We start from the raw sequence: 14,099 nt of genomic DNA, 5'->3' as shown, positions 1-14,099 counted from the left end.
CCAAAAATGAGACACAAAATGACAACAGAAGAATCAACAATCTAGTATTTTACTTTCTGATCAAGACAACTTGTCATGGTCTAGAAATTATTTTAAATGTGTAATTTTAATAATTTACAATCTGCAGTTAATGTCTTCTCTGTAATTTTCACATTTTACAAAGTCGTCCCATGGGCCAGATTAAACCCTCTGAAGGGCCGGTTTTGGCCCACAGGCCGCATGTTTGACACCTAAAAACTACAACACCTGATTCTTGACCTGCTACACAAATCATCGCGACGCTTTCTGAAGACACAATGTTGTCGTCTTAACTTCACTCCGACTCAAACACCGACCAGAGAGGATTCTGCAGGTCGTGTTCGGGGAATTTTGTTGTTTAGTTCACATGGAAACAAACAGAAATCTTCTAAATGTGGCCTCTAAACGTGGACGTTGTCTTGACCTCTCAGTCTTTCCTTCCCAGCAGTGAGTCCTCCTCCCTCTCCTCCCTAATCCATCTATCATGTACAGTAGGAAGCAGCCTGCCAGCGGTGAGTTATCTGTGCTCCACCCCCGACCGGCTCACACACTCAGCTCAGCTTCATCCCACACGAAAAACACCCTGTAAACGGCAAAAAGCTCAGAGTTTCTGTTACTTTAACCTTTGTGTGGTCCTGTGGGTCAAATTGCCCCATTTTAAAGTTTAAAATTGTGGAGAAAAGAATATATTTTCACAGTGAAACTTCTGGTGCCCACATTTTCAACATTTTTGGGAAATTTTTGAACATATTTTGGTGGAAAAAAAATGTTAAAAATGTTTCTTAAAGAACATTCACAAAAAAATCAACCAAATCCAGCGAAATTAGCTGGATTTGGTTGATTTTTTGTGAATGTTCTTAAAGAAAGTATTTGAAGTTCTACTGATATATATGTAATCACTTTAGATATTTTTTAGGATTTTTTTGGAAGATTTTATTCATTTTTTGAAAATATTTACAAGAATTTTCAAATTTTAGGGATTTTTTATGACTAAAACTTTTAAGGGAAACTTTTATGGAATTGTTGGAATTTTCTTCCTGAAGGTTTTGCAAATTTTCATAAAATTGGGGATATTTTTTGCTGAATTTTTGGATTTTTTTCAGATAAGGAAATACAATTTTTTGGTGCCTGTAAACTTTGACTCCAACTTCAAATGACAACAGTTTTAATATTAATAATGTTAGAAAATAGGAACGCAATTACAAAAGGTGTATATGTATAGTTTCTGAAATTTGCTAGCTATGCGTTCCCCAGTTAAGGGGTCACGTATGATGTTTCTTGTTAGCCTTTTGTGTGCTGTTTTTCTTTCTTGGGGGGAGTGTGGCGATAGTCAAAGTGCATACATTAATTTATTATGGATATTGTTCTGTACAATCACCTGATCTCCACGCCCCATCAGCCATCTGTTCTCCAGCCAGTAATATGGTTGTGTTTTCGTGCACTGGGAGAGCCGGCCCTACGACTCCCTCATATCTTCCAGCCTCCAAAGCAGTATGGTGGCAAGTCAGCGACAGATCGTTCACGGTGTTGGTCTCCCCACGTAATCCAGACAAGTGGTTCGCGGTTGCCGGTTACCGATTGCCGGAGCAAGTCGGACTTTGCCCCGAAAGACTCCCAGCTGCAGCGCCGTACACGTAAGACAGCATGGACCTGTGAGTTTGGTTTACTTTCCTTTTTTCGTTGTGATTCATCCTCCATTCCCAAACAAAATGGCAGCATTTTTCTTTGGAGAATTTTTGTTTCTTTGGAACTGAATGAACAGCCATAACCCACTTCCTTGTTTGGTTTTTCTTTTGTTGGATTATTTGGAAAACCTGGAGTGCATTGTTTATGCTGGATGGGTCAGACTATAGAAGGAAGAGACCACTGAAAATCCGGACTGGATTACATAAAGGACAACTTGTGTTGATTGTTGTTAGCCTGTACCCTCCTCTTTATATGTTGTGCAGAATGACTGTGATTTTCAGTTTGATATTGGTGACAGGGTTTCTTTTCCAACACTGAACCTTTGTAGGGTGCAACAGCACAACCTTTCAGTTGAACCACCACATAAATAACCAGCGCCCAACGTGGGGCTCGAACCCACGACCCTGAGATTAAGAGTCTCATGCTCTACCGACTGAGCTAGCCGGGCACTGACACCACACCATTTTACCTTCATGGTAGAGTACACAGATGGGCACAGTCCCAGATACCTTGTCTCGGGCTCCAAGTGACAATGCAGCATCCACCCATGACTCCATTTGTGCTACTGTTGCTACTACCATGCCAAACGCTTCAGAAGACCTTCCTATTAACCATCGAGGCAGTGTGGAGCGCCCAGCAGGCAGACCCTGACAGCAAAAGAACATATCAGGATGTGATGGATAAGGGGGAAATAGAGGTGAGAGCTAATACCGCCTTCACCGTATTGGAGGACATTGTCTACCGGGTTGCCAAACTACCTTACAAAACTACTTACCAGGTATACATACCTGAAAGCCTGTGTTTGCAACTGCTGACATTGTTCCACCAGAACCCTCTGGCTGGTCATCTCGGGAGGTACAAGACCTACCGGACGATGCAGAATCTGGTTTACTGGCCAAACATGAGCTGGGATGTCAAGCGATACGTGACCCATTGCCGAGTGTGTCAACTATACATGCCAGCAAGCCGCAAACCAGCGGGTAAATTACAGCAACTAGAGGTATGACCCTGGGAAATGTTAGGCTTGGATTTAATGGGCCCTTTTCCCAGGAGTTCCAGTAGAAATCTGTACCTACTGGCATTTGTGGATTACTTCTCCAAATGGGTGGAGTCTCATGCTCTACCGACTGAGCTAGCCGGGTACTGACATTTCAGGAATTCCAATAAAGAAGCAGAACCATCTCCAGGAGGATCAGAAGAAATGGACAGCATGTGAGTTAAATATGAATGTTGCTGCAAAGGGTCTGAATATTTATGACCATGTGATATTTCAGTTTTTCTTTTTTAATAAATTTGCAAAAATTTCTACATTTCTGTTTTTTTCTGTCAAGATGGGGTGCTGAGTGTACATTAATGAGAAGTAGAATGAACTTTTTTGATTTTGGCAAATGGCTGCAATGACACAGAGAGTGAAAAATTTCAAGGGGTCTGAATACTTTTCCGTACCCACTGTATGTCTTTCATGTCCCTTTGGAACCGTTTTGTCTATTTTATGTTGTTTTGTGTCTCATTTTTGTTGTTTTGTGTCTTGTTTTGTCGTTTTGTGTCATTTTGTGTCATTTTTTGTCTTTTTTGTGTAGTTTTATGTCTGTTTTGTGTCTCATATTTCTTGCTTATGATGTTTCGTGTCTCTTTGGAACAGTTTAGTCTGTTTTCTGTTCTTTGTGTGTCATTTTTATAGCATTGTGTCTCACTATTTGTCGTTGTATTTAAATTTTTTGTCATTTTGAGTCTTGTTTTTGTCATTTTGTGTCGTTCTGTGTCTCATTTTTGTTCATTATGTTGTTTCAAGTCTTTTTGGTACAGTTTAGTCTCTTTTATGCTGCTTTGTTCTCAGTTTTTGTTGTTTAAATATTTTCTTGTTTTGTTCCTCATTTTTCTTTGCATCTCAATTATGTCTTTTCGTGTTACTTTGGAACCATTTTGTCCCCTTTATGTTGTTTTGTTCCTCATTTTTGTTTTTTTCTGTCAGTTTTTTCCTCATTTTGTGGTTTTGTGTCTCTTTTGTGCCATTTTGTGTCTCTTTTTTTGTGTCATGTTTATGTCATTTTGTGTCTTAAACTAACAATTGCAGTCTGCAGACACAAGAATGAGAGAGAGAAAAAAAGAAAACAGAATGTTGTTTTCAAATGTGCTAAATTCAAAAACACCATTCTTCTAAGTGGATTATTTGAAATTTGATGGGTGGGACGTAAAATGTCCTCCCATTCTGGAATGACCCACACAAACTTTTTTCTTTTTCAAGTCAAACAAAGTCATCATCCATAAGTTTAGTTTTGAAAATCTAGATTTTAGGACGTCCTTAAACCTGACAGCGTTCAGATATGTGTCTGTGATGTCAGACGGACTTTGTGAATGAACACCTGAGCTCCGCCCACAAACACACACACACACACACACCTGGCAGGACCTCACACACACATCCAAAAACACACACTCCTCATTCCTGACTGCTCTCCTCTGACCTCTGACTTCCATCCATCAGCCGACCAGCCCTGCAGCTCCAAATATGACAGAAACTGTTTCTGCCTCGACAATGAGCAGCTCTTAGTTATGAACATGCTGGTGGTGAACTCCAGGTCTTCTCTTATTATCCAATAAATAAAGTTTTATTCCAAGATAATAAAAAAACATGCTTTGATTCTCTCCCTTCTGGACACAAGCCTGCCTTCCAGAGATGCTGTTCCTGTTTTACACCGCTATACACTATGTATTTTGTCACTCTGGATGAAGAAAACACTAGAAAAAGTTAGCTTCTGATTTTCATATTTCAATCATTATATCTTTTAAAAAGGTCATCAAACTGAATAGATAATTACTGACAGATTAAATAATTAATAATGTATAAAACTGTCAGCGCAACTTTATTAATTTTTTTGAAATCCATCTAAACTTGTAAAACTTTGTTTATTTATTTATCTGTTTATTTGTTTATCTCTGTTTTCATCTTCCTCCCTATCTGTTTACCTGCCACCCATGTACAAAAATGGATGGTTTACAGTGATACAGTGTTTTATTTTCTGATCAAAATGACAAAAGTCAGGCAAAGAATGACAAAATATTACAAAAATGAGACACAAAATTACAAAAAAATTAGACAAACAAATAAATGACAAAATGACAAAACGATACAGAAAACAATGAATAAAGCAAAGCAGAAGATGACAACAGCCACAAGTGAGACTAAAGGGAACCACAAAACGACAAAAGCCAGAAACAAAACAACAAAACATGAGACAAACAACAAAAGTCAGACAAAAAAATAAGACAAAATATTACAGAAATGAGACACAAAACAGCAAAAACTAGAAACATGACATGAAACAAAACGAAAAAAGACAAAAAATCTGACAAAAAGTTACAAAGTGACAAAATAATGAACAATTGACAAAAACGAGACAAAAAATTACACAAATGAGGCCGAAAATGATGAAAGCGAGAAACAAAATGACAAAAAAGTAGACAAACAACAGAAGCGAGACAAAAAAATCACAAAATAACACAAACGATACACGAAACAACGAATAAAGCACACACAAAATGACAAAAATAAGACAAAAAACACAAGTGAGACAAAAAGGAAACACAAAACGACAAAAACATGAGACAACCGACAAAAGTCAGACAAAAAAACAACAAAAACAGACCAAATATTAGAAAAAGGAGGCACAAAATGACCAAAATGAGGCACAAATGACAAAAGAACAATGAACAGTCTAGTATTTTACTTTGTGAACAACTTGTCATGGTCTAGAAATTATTTTAAATTTATAGTTTTACAAATTTACAATCTGCAGTTAATGTCTTCTATATAATTTCTATACTTTACAAAATCGTCCCACGGGCCAGATTGGACCCTCTACAAGGCCCGTGGGCCACACGTTTGACACATTTTTACATCCAGATAGAAGCTGATGTGTCCAACTTTCCATCCAAATTCACTGGATGTTCAGCTGTTCTGCTTCCTGTGTGGTCTGTCCTCTCTGCTTTGACTCGTGTCCAACAGGAGATGGGACATTTGTGCCACTTCCAGCGTCACCGAGCCTCGCCGTGGCCTCGGGGCTGACATACCTGACGGAGGGAAATGACCGCTCCACCGCCCACCTGACTGTGTGTTCGCAGGTCGCTGTCTTTGTTTACTCCCTCATCAGAGTAAACAAAGGAGAGAGGAAGCATCGGTCCAGCCCTGCAGTCAAACACAGCACGACCACCTGCTGCACAAACACACATCACACTGAGTGTCCTCGGGCTACGATTCCTCTAATCAGCGCCGACTTGGATCAGCTAAGGTGTGTTTGTGGGGTTTACGAGCCGAGATGACGTGGGCAGGGAACCACAAGGTAAGTGTTTTCCCCTGCGGTTTGAGTTTGGGAGGGAACATGATTGAAGTGTGTCCGTGTGAAGACAGAAACACAGTGGTGCTAAAAGTAACACAACTTTTATTAAGAAGACAATCTTCAGTCGAGGCCAAAGTTTAGTTTCAAAACAGGAGTTTAATATCAAAAACATTGAATGTTTGAGCAGTTTAAAGAATGATGAGGAGGTCAAAGACTGAGGAGAATGGTCTGACTGTATGAGACCACCGAACGTTGTCACACTGTTACCACCAAACATTTTTACAAGTTGCTCTACTATTAAGAAGAACAATCTGGGAACTAAAGGAAAATTCCCTGTTGAAAACATTATTAGAACCTTCTCAGAATGTTTACGAAGCAAAAAGGTTCCATTTGGGCCCCAGGGTGGGTTTTCTAATGGCTTCTGGGACATTAAAAGTTCCCTGTCTTGACAAGTCGACTGTCCTGAAAAGTTCTTGGAAGGACTGAAAACAATCTAAAACAGGGGTGTCAAACATGAGACCTACGGGCCAAAACCGGCCCTCCAGAGGGCCCAATCCGGCCCGTGGAATGACTTAGTAAAGAGTAAAAATTACAGAGAAGACATTAACTGCAAATAGTAAATTTATAAAACTAGAAAAAGTATAGAGTCTAAAGTAAAATACTGGATTGTTCTTTGTTCTTTTGTCGCTTGTGTCTGATTTTTGTAATATTTTGTCTTGTTTTTGTTGTTTCTTGTCTGACTTTCGTCGTTCGTCTCATGTTTTTGCTTCTGTTTTTGTCGTTTTGTGTTTCCTTTTTGTCTCGGTTGTATTTGCTTTCCTACTTTTGTCATTTTGTGTTTTGCTTCATTCGTTGCTTTGTGTGTTGTTTGTGTCGTTTTGTGTTTGTTTTTTTGTTTAGCTTGTGTTGTTTGTCTACTTTTTTGTCATTTTGTTTCTCATCTTTGTCATTTTTGGTCTCATTTGTGTCATTTGTGTAATTTTTTGTCTTGTTTTTGTCCATTTTTTTGTCACCATAACTGTCAATTTTTGTCTTTTTTTGTTTTGTTTTATGTCATTTGTCTAATTTTTTTGTCAATTTGTTTCTCACTTTTGTCGTTTTGTGTCTCATTTTTGTGAGATTTTGTCTTGTTTGTTTTCTTTTTGTCTTTTTTGTCGTTTGTTTCATGCATTTCTCATTTTGTTTCCTTTTTGTCACGCTTGTATTTTTGGTCTTGTTTTTCTCATTTTGTGTTTCGCTTTATTCATTGTTTTGTGTTTTTGGTCACGCTTGTGTATTTTGTGTAATTTTTTGTCTCATTTTTGTCATTTGTCCATATTTTTGGTGCTTTGTGAATTTTTGTCTCTTTTTTTTGTTTCGTGTCGTATGTCTAATTTTTTGTCATTTTGTTCTTGTTGTTGTAATTTTGTGTCTCATTTTTGTAATATTTTGTCTTGTTTTTTATTGGGTTTTTTTGTCTTTTCTTGTCCAACTGTTGTTGTTCATGACTAAATGTTTTTTTCCTTTGTCAGCACTCTGTGATCTGGAAGTTGTAATGTGTAAATGATAAACTGAGGCATAATGTTGTTGAAATATAATTTATTTTTCTGAAGAAACTTCAGGTTGTTCATGACGTTTTGTTCATTAAATGTGAACATTTGAAGAACATACTTTTTTGCATGAAAACAAAGGAAAAAATTGGAGTTTTATTGAGTTAAAATGCTGTGATTTTACTGGTCTGGTCCACATAAAATCAAATTGGGCTGAATGTGGCCCCTGAACTAAAATGGGTTTGACACCCCTGATCTAAAAACTAATGGAATGATTTGTTTAACAGTGATTATCTTTAGTAAATATGGAAATTGTATGATGGTAACCAGGTCATCTTTGGGTTTTCTGGACTCTTTTTTGCGTCTGATTTGCATGTTTTTATCAGGTTGTCTTTTTTGACCTCACGTTATTCCATGAGGACTTTCCCTGTGAATGAAACGTTCGACTTCTCTGCTCTCTGAAAACAGGCGTCTCTTCTTAAAGCTCGAGTGGAGCAGAACAGTAGCCCTTGTTTCCCGCTGAGGTCGCGACCCCTCGCCCCGGCCCAAACCTGATACCCCGGCCTGCCGACTCGGCGGGGCGCTCCGTCTGAAAGATAAGGAAGTGGACCACCGGTAGTCCTGGTGTCGCCCCTCACCCCGATCTGCCCCGGGGGTCACACCCAGTGCGACTCACCTTACTCACCTTCTGCCTCAAAATCTGCTCCTACCTCACATTTATTGTTCAGTCGTCCCACATAGACATTTATGGTTTTCTGACTTTCACCAATTTTAGCTGATTGGAAATTTCTTGTTGCTGCATTTTACAGCTGTTTAAAGGTAGAAGCGCGTCAGAAAGGACTCAAAGTCATCACACTTCCACGGAAAAAAACACCGATCAGGTGTTATCAGTTAGCAGATTCACAGACACTTAGGTGGAAATCTGGTCCTTGAAGATTATTTCTGAGCCCTCACTTCTAAAACTTATGTTCTTGTACAACTAAACTGCATTCTCAGTTGTGTTTTGAGGGAAAGGTACACTGCTGAGATTCAGCACCATTAGCTAACACAATGTAGCATCAGAACACAGGAGTGATGGTTGCTGGTAATGTTCCTCTGTACCCCTATGGAGATATTCCATTAAAAACCAGCCGTTTCCAGCTACAATAGTCATTTACCACATTAACAACATCTAGTCTGTATTTGTAATTCATTTAATGTTCTCTTCATTGAAAAAACTGCTTTTCTTTCTTGAAAGGCTCATTGATGATTAGAAAACTCTTGTGCAGTTATGTTAGCACATGGATAAAAGTGGGAGTTTTCCTGGAAAACATGAAATTGTCTGGATGACCCCAAACTTTTGAACGGCAGTGTAAGTGGTTACACACCTCAGAGATGGGTCTGCAGGTGTAAGTGAACACATGAATGATGGAAGCAGTAATCCATGAAACAACAATGCTTCTTTGTTTACACTGGCCTGGTTCTGATTCTGTTTAGTAGAATGTCCTCCATTTCTGCCTGGATATTTTATTTAAAAGCTGAGCTGTGCTTCAAAAAAGAAATCTTCCTTTTATTTGCCAAACTCATTTAGTTGATGCCCTTTTGATCTTGTAATGAAAGGTAAAGAATAGTCTGACTGCTGTACTTTTGGTGTCTTTGGATGCAACAGGTGACGTCCTAAATGTGCTGTACAGAAAACATCGACTTTTTCATCTTCTTTGTTCTCCATGATTAGGACCTCATTTATTTTCATCCATTGTAAAGAACTTTGTAACTTTGCTTTCAAAAGGTCCTCTACAAATATTCAGATATTTTTAGTATTCATTAAACATTTAGATTCCGTTATTGTCATTCAGTAATTTACATCACGGATGCTGTCACAGGACAAAACCACGATGCAGTACATGGATAGAAACACAGAGTGAAGGATGCATGGAATGAAGGCTATTAACAACTAGAAGTGGATGCTATGAATGACATCTACACAATAAATAAGGATACTGCACATATGGAAATGCTACAAGATTTTACAGTATATTGCAATAACTATCGGTCTATGTAAAACTATAATAACTATTGATCTGTTATATATGAAGACTAAGAAGAAGAAGAAGAAGAAGAAGTGAACTGATCCTGAGGTGTCGGACCAACGGTTGTGTGTTTGGTAGTGTGTGTGTGTGTGTGTGTGTGTGTGTGTGTGTGTGTGTGTGTGTGTGTGTGTGTGTGTGTGTGTGTGTGTGTGTGTGTGTGTGTGTGTGTGTATAACTGTGTGTGAACAGGTGAGTTTGGATTCAGTTTCATGAGTAAAGTTTGAAAAGGCAGGTTACAGAAGGAAAATTTGTGTTTAACTACTTAGTACAGTAGTAGATCATGTATGTGTAGAAGAGGCTGATTAAAGCACAAAGTTACAGTGACTCAACGTTTAATGCCAGTACAGTTGTTAACAAGAAAAGCATTTAGAGAGCGCAGCACTTCACCAAGGCTGCTCAGTCGCTGTACGATTTCCGACAAATGAAATCTTTAAAAAAATTTGTGGCACGCAGCAGTGGATTTGTAGCAGGATCAGAGTCATGTGATCGTCAGCAGGCAGTTGACGTAGTGTTCACTTCATCTCAGACAAATTTACAAAATACCTGAACTTTCAATGACACAGAAACTGTTTTACACGCTTTTATTTCATTATGATGATTGTACCGGCTTCATTTACATGCCTGAACCAGACTCCATGAACACGACCATACAGTTGAAAAAAAAAGTATGTGAACCCTTTGGGATTACTTGGATTTCTGCATAAATTGTTCATAAAATGTGTTTTGATCTTCATCTGAGTCACAACAACAGACAAACACAGTCTGCTTAAACTAATAGCGCACAAAAATTATGTTTTATTGAACACAACATGTAAACCTTCACAGCGCAGGGTGGAAAAAGTATGTGACAAAAGTATTAGTTTAAGCAGACAGTGTTTGTCTATTGTTGTGACCAGTTTATGCACAAATCCAAAGGGTTCACATACTTTTTCTTGCAACTGTATAACTCCTGTTTCAGCCTCTTTACTCTGGCTGCCAGTGTGTTGCAGGATAGATCTTAACATTTTACTGAGAAGCTTTAAGGCCCTTCATGGCTTCTCTTCCAGTTACATCCCAGACCTTTTACTACCACATACACCAGTACGAGATCTTTTTCCTTTCCAGGAGGCCAGCTAAACAGGAATTTAAAGTCAGGGTCCTGAGGTCCGTCTTTTTCGTCATCGCACATTTTATTTGTTTGGTTTTCATTTTGAAAGCTGGATTTATTGTCCAACTAAATGTTAATTGTGGAATTTTGTCAGATTTTGGCTTTTTTGTCTTCATTTTGTTGCTTTGATATCACAGATGTTCTTTTTTGTCAGATTTCTTTCTCATGCACGATGGAGAAACAACAGAAAATGACTCCTTTTTAGACTGATACTGTAAAGTTCTTCGTCCAGATGTGCTCAATGACTGGTTCATTTCTTTTCTAAAATCATGGCTACGCTTGCACTTCTTTAAAAAACAAACCTGTGTGATGACAGATGAATAAAATCAAACATCTTGCATCCCTTCGATGACCCGGGTTACCTCGTTATCACCCCTGTCACGCACTTTCTTCCGTCCTCCTTCATTCATCTTCTAATGTCTCCGGGGGTCGAGGGAAAACTTTCGCTCTCCTCCCTCCTGCTGCTCGGCTGCTCGTTGGAGTTTTGGGTTTCCAGGAAAGAAGGTGTAAAATATCCGACCGTGGCTTCCGTTGTAAAGTGACGGCCGCTTGCTGACTGGCAGGACAGGAAGGCTGCTGCTGCAGGTCATCCACCAGAACGCTTTGAAATCTCTCCGTTCACGCTCAGAGTTCCTTTATTTCTACTGACTGATGATCTTGTGCAAAGCTTTCGGGCAAAAACTGTAAAATATTTTCAAACTCCCTTCTCCGTCATAAACTGTTTCTCCATTTTCCATCTTCATTAAGCTCCTGATGTTGGCAAAACATGATCAACAAGGAAAGCACTGAGAGAGCGCAGCACTCCACCCAGTCGTTGTTCTTACTTTAGCTATCCAAATGTAATTTCCCTTCCTGCTTGCACAGCTAATTATGTTCCAGTATTTCATTTGATGAGACAGGGAGGAAAGCAGACGCTCATAATGTTCAGTGTTTTTGTGCCAAAACAATCAAAAGTCCTAATTAAGAGTGAAAACTGAAACCGTTGATGTCTTCGTCGCTTCACGCTGCAGGATACGTTTCTGTAATGTTTAATTCTTGTTATCTTGCAGCACTTTGATGTGTAATTGCAGCATGAACACTGTATTGGAACTTGTGTTTATTTAGCACAGCAATTTATATTTAAGGGTGGCGTTACTGCATGTCTCTAACCTCCGTTTGGAAATAAAGAAGTTTCATTTCATGGAGGAATCAAAACAATGAGCGATATTAGCTCATGTGGGATTTTTTATATGAATTCCAATCAGTTAATTGCTTTTATTTCTGCAGAATAGAAGGTGAAAACAGTCTTTTCAAGTTTCAAGTCAAGTTTTTTCTTGAAGCTCACCTCACCTGAGCTAATTTAAACTTTCAGTTTATACTTTTCTGTATGTTTCTGCAGAGTTCTGCAGCTAGCTATACACTGTACAAATAGAAACACATTTGCCACTGAAATATTTTCTCCATTTCCATCCAGTCATATCCGTGTGTTTACTGTATGTGCAGACCTCCTGGTGTCTGACAAATAAAGCGGTGTTGGTGGCACCGACATCAATAAGCAATGCTAATGGCCATGTAGGAGTTCACACAGTTTGAAAGAGCCTCATAAGCAGGTTAAAGCGTTGGTAGTGGAGTAAATCACAGGACTTTCAGCTGAGGATCATTATTTTTCACTTGGTTTGAATTTCATGCTTCATTTGGCATCAAAACTGCTTGATTGTGATTAGAAAAGGATCATGGTTTTAGGTCAATATGCATCCTTTCACATGTTACACGGCAAACTTCTCTCAACCAGGAAATAATCTTTCCAATGAGGGCAAATATCTGTAAATTTATGCTATTTTGATGATTTAATACAGTAAACACTTGCATAATTTTACAGTCAAACACTGTAAAAGAAGAATTAACACTAACAAAATAAAAACATTCGATGTGGACATTATTTACACCACTGTTCCAAAGTTTGGGGTCACTTAGAAATGTCCTTATTGTTGAAAGGAAAGCATTTTTTTTTCAATGAAGATAACATTAAATTAATCGGACATTGCTAAAGTGGTAAATGACTATTCTAGCTGGAAACGGCTGATTTTTAATGGAATATCTCCATTGGACAGGGGCGGATTGAACGTTATTTCATTCGGTCGTTTGACCGAAGGGCCGGTCCACATCTGGGCCGGTGCGCTGGTATTTATTAAATAATTTTGTTTATTTATCCATATGCGGGCGAATGGGATGAGCGTCCAACCATTCATCAGCCCTGTGCAGACACGCAGGTGGGCTGGTCTGGTCCAAAAAGTCCCGGGCCGAATTTGACTCCCAATCCGGCCCTGGCTCTCTGAGTGCTTTTCTAGTTCTGAATGAATCACCTGGAAGCAGGATTATATAAAGTTTAAGCTGGACGACTATTGGTTCCTCGGTTTCTGTGCAGAAACTGAATAAAATTCCGACTGGCTTGTACAGCTGAGAGGATATCTGGTTAAATGAGGGTTAGAGGAATGGCAGCAGGAAGTGTCTTTAGATTCTGATAACATCACAAAACACAAAAAAAGATTTTTAATATCTATTAAAAATCTTCTGTTTTAATCACACACATACATGTTAATATTCTGATTCATGCAGGAAACTGAAGACTTCTGCACTACTGTCAGAGCCTTTTGTGTTCAGGTTCAGTATGAACTCAGTAAACTTTGACTCGCTATTGATCATGAGCAAAGTGGTTTTCCTTACTTATTTGTTCATTTTGTTTGTAAAAATGAAAACGACATCCACATTTAATTTCAGATGGACGAGAAGACATTTGTAGAGAAAGACGGAAAATGTGCAAAACATCAGAAGGGAGATGAAGACGTGTGTGTGTGTGTGTGTGTGTGTGTGTGTGTGTATGTGTGTACTTGTTTCTGCTATCTCGGTGGGGACTCGTGTCACGGTGGAGACCAAAAATGAGGTCCCCACAAGTTTAAACAGTGTTTTCTTGGCCATGTTGTTGTTACTGAAAAAAGTAAAAGTGCAAAAACGTTTCTTTAGGGTTATGCATTGTTTTGGTTAGGGTTAAGGTTAGGGTTGGGGTTTAGGGTTAGACAATTGTCTTTTACATGGCGCGGGCCTACCAAACCCAGATAAGGATTGTCCCTCCATAAGGGAGGGGCAAATAATGGTGTGGGGGCCTGCCCCTGCTCTACCCAGCCCTCCCTGGCCAAGACAGAAAAAGAAGGGGAGGGGAAGAAAGGAAGAAGAAGGAAAACAGACAAAGTTTAAGGTGCAGGCCCAATAGAGGTACCACAACAGTCCCCTGATAGCTTAATAGAAAGTGATGTTTGCTGGTTTCAAACCAGGGACC

At 39.0% G+C, this 14,099-nt stretch overlaps 1 non-coding gene across 1 annotated transcript; it reads right to left on the bottom strand.

Moving 5' to 3' along the window:
* Positions 1–2,079: 2,079 nt before the first annotated feature.
* On the bottom strand, positions 2,080–2,152 carry trnak-cuu (transfer RNA lysine (anticodon CUU)). Its single transcript has one exon. It is a non-coding gene; the product is annotated as a tRNA-Lys (tRNA).
* Between the last annotated feature and the right edge of the window lie 11,947 nt (positions 2,153–14,099).

The sequence above is a fragment of the Acanthochromis polyacanthus genome, chromosome 15 (genome assembly GCF_021347895.1).
Source record: "Acanthochromis polyacanthus isolate Apoly-LR-REF ecotype Palm Island chromosome 15, KAUST_Apoly_ChrSc, whole genome shotgun sequence".
NCBI classification, from domain to species: Eukaryota; Metazoa; Chordata; class Actinopteri; family Pomacentridae; genus Acanthochromis; species Acanthochromis polyacanthus.
The sequence above is the reverse complement of the archived record's forward strand: the minus strand, read 5'-3'. Positions and strand labels throughout refer to the sequence as shown.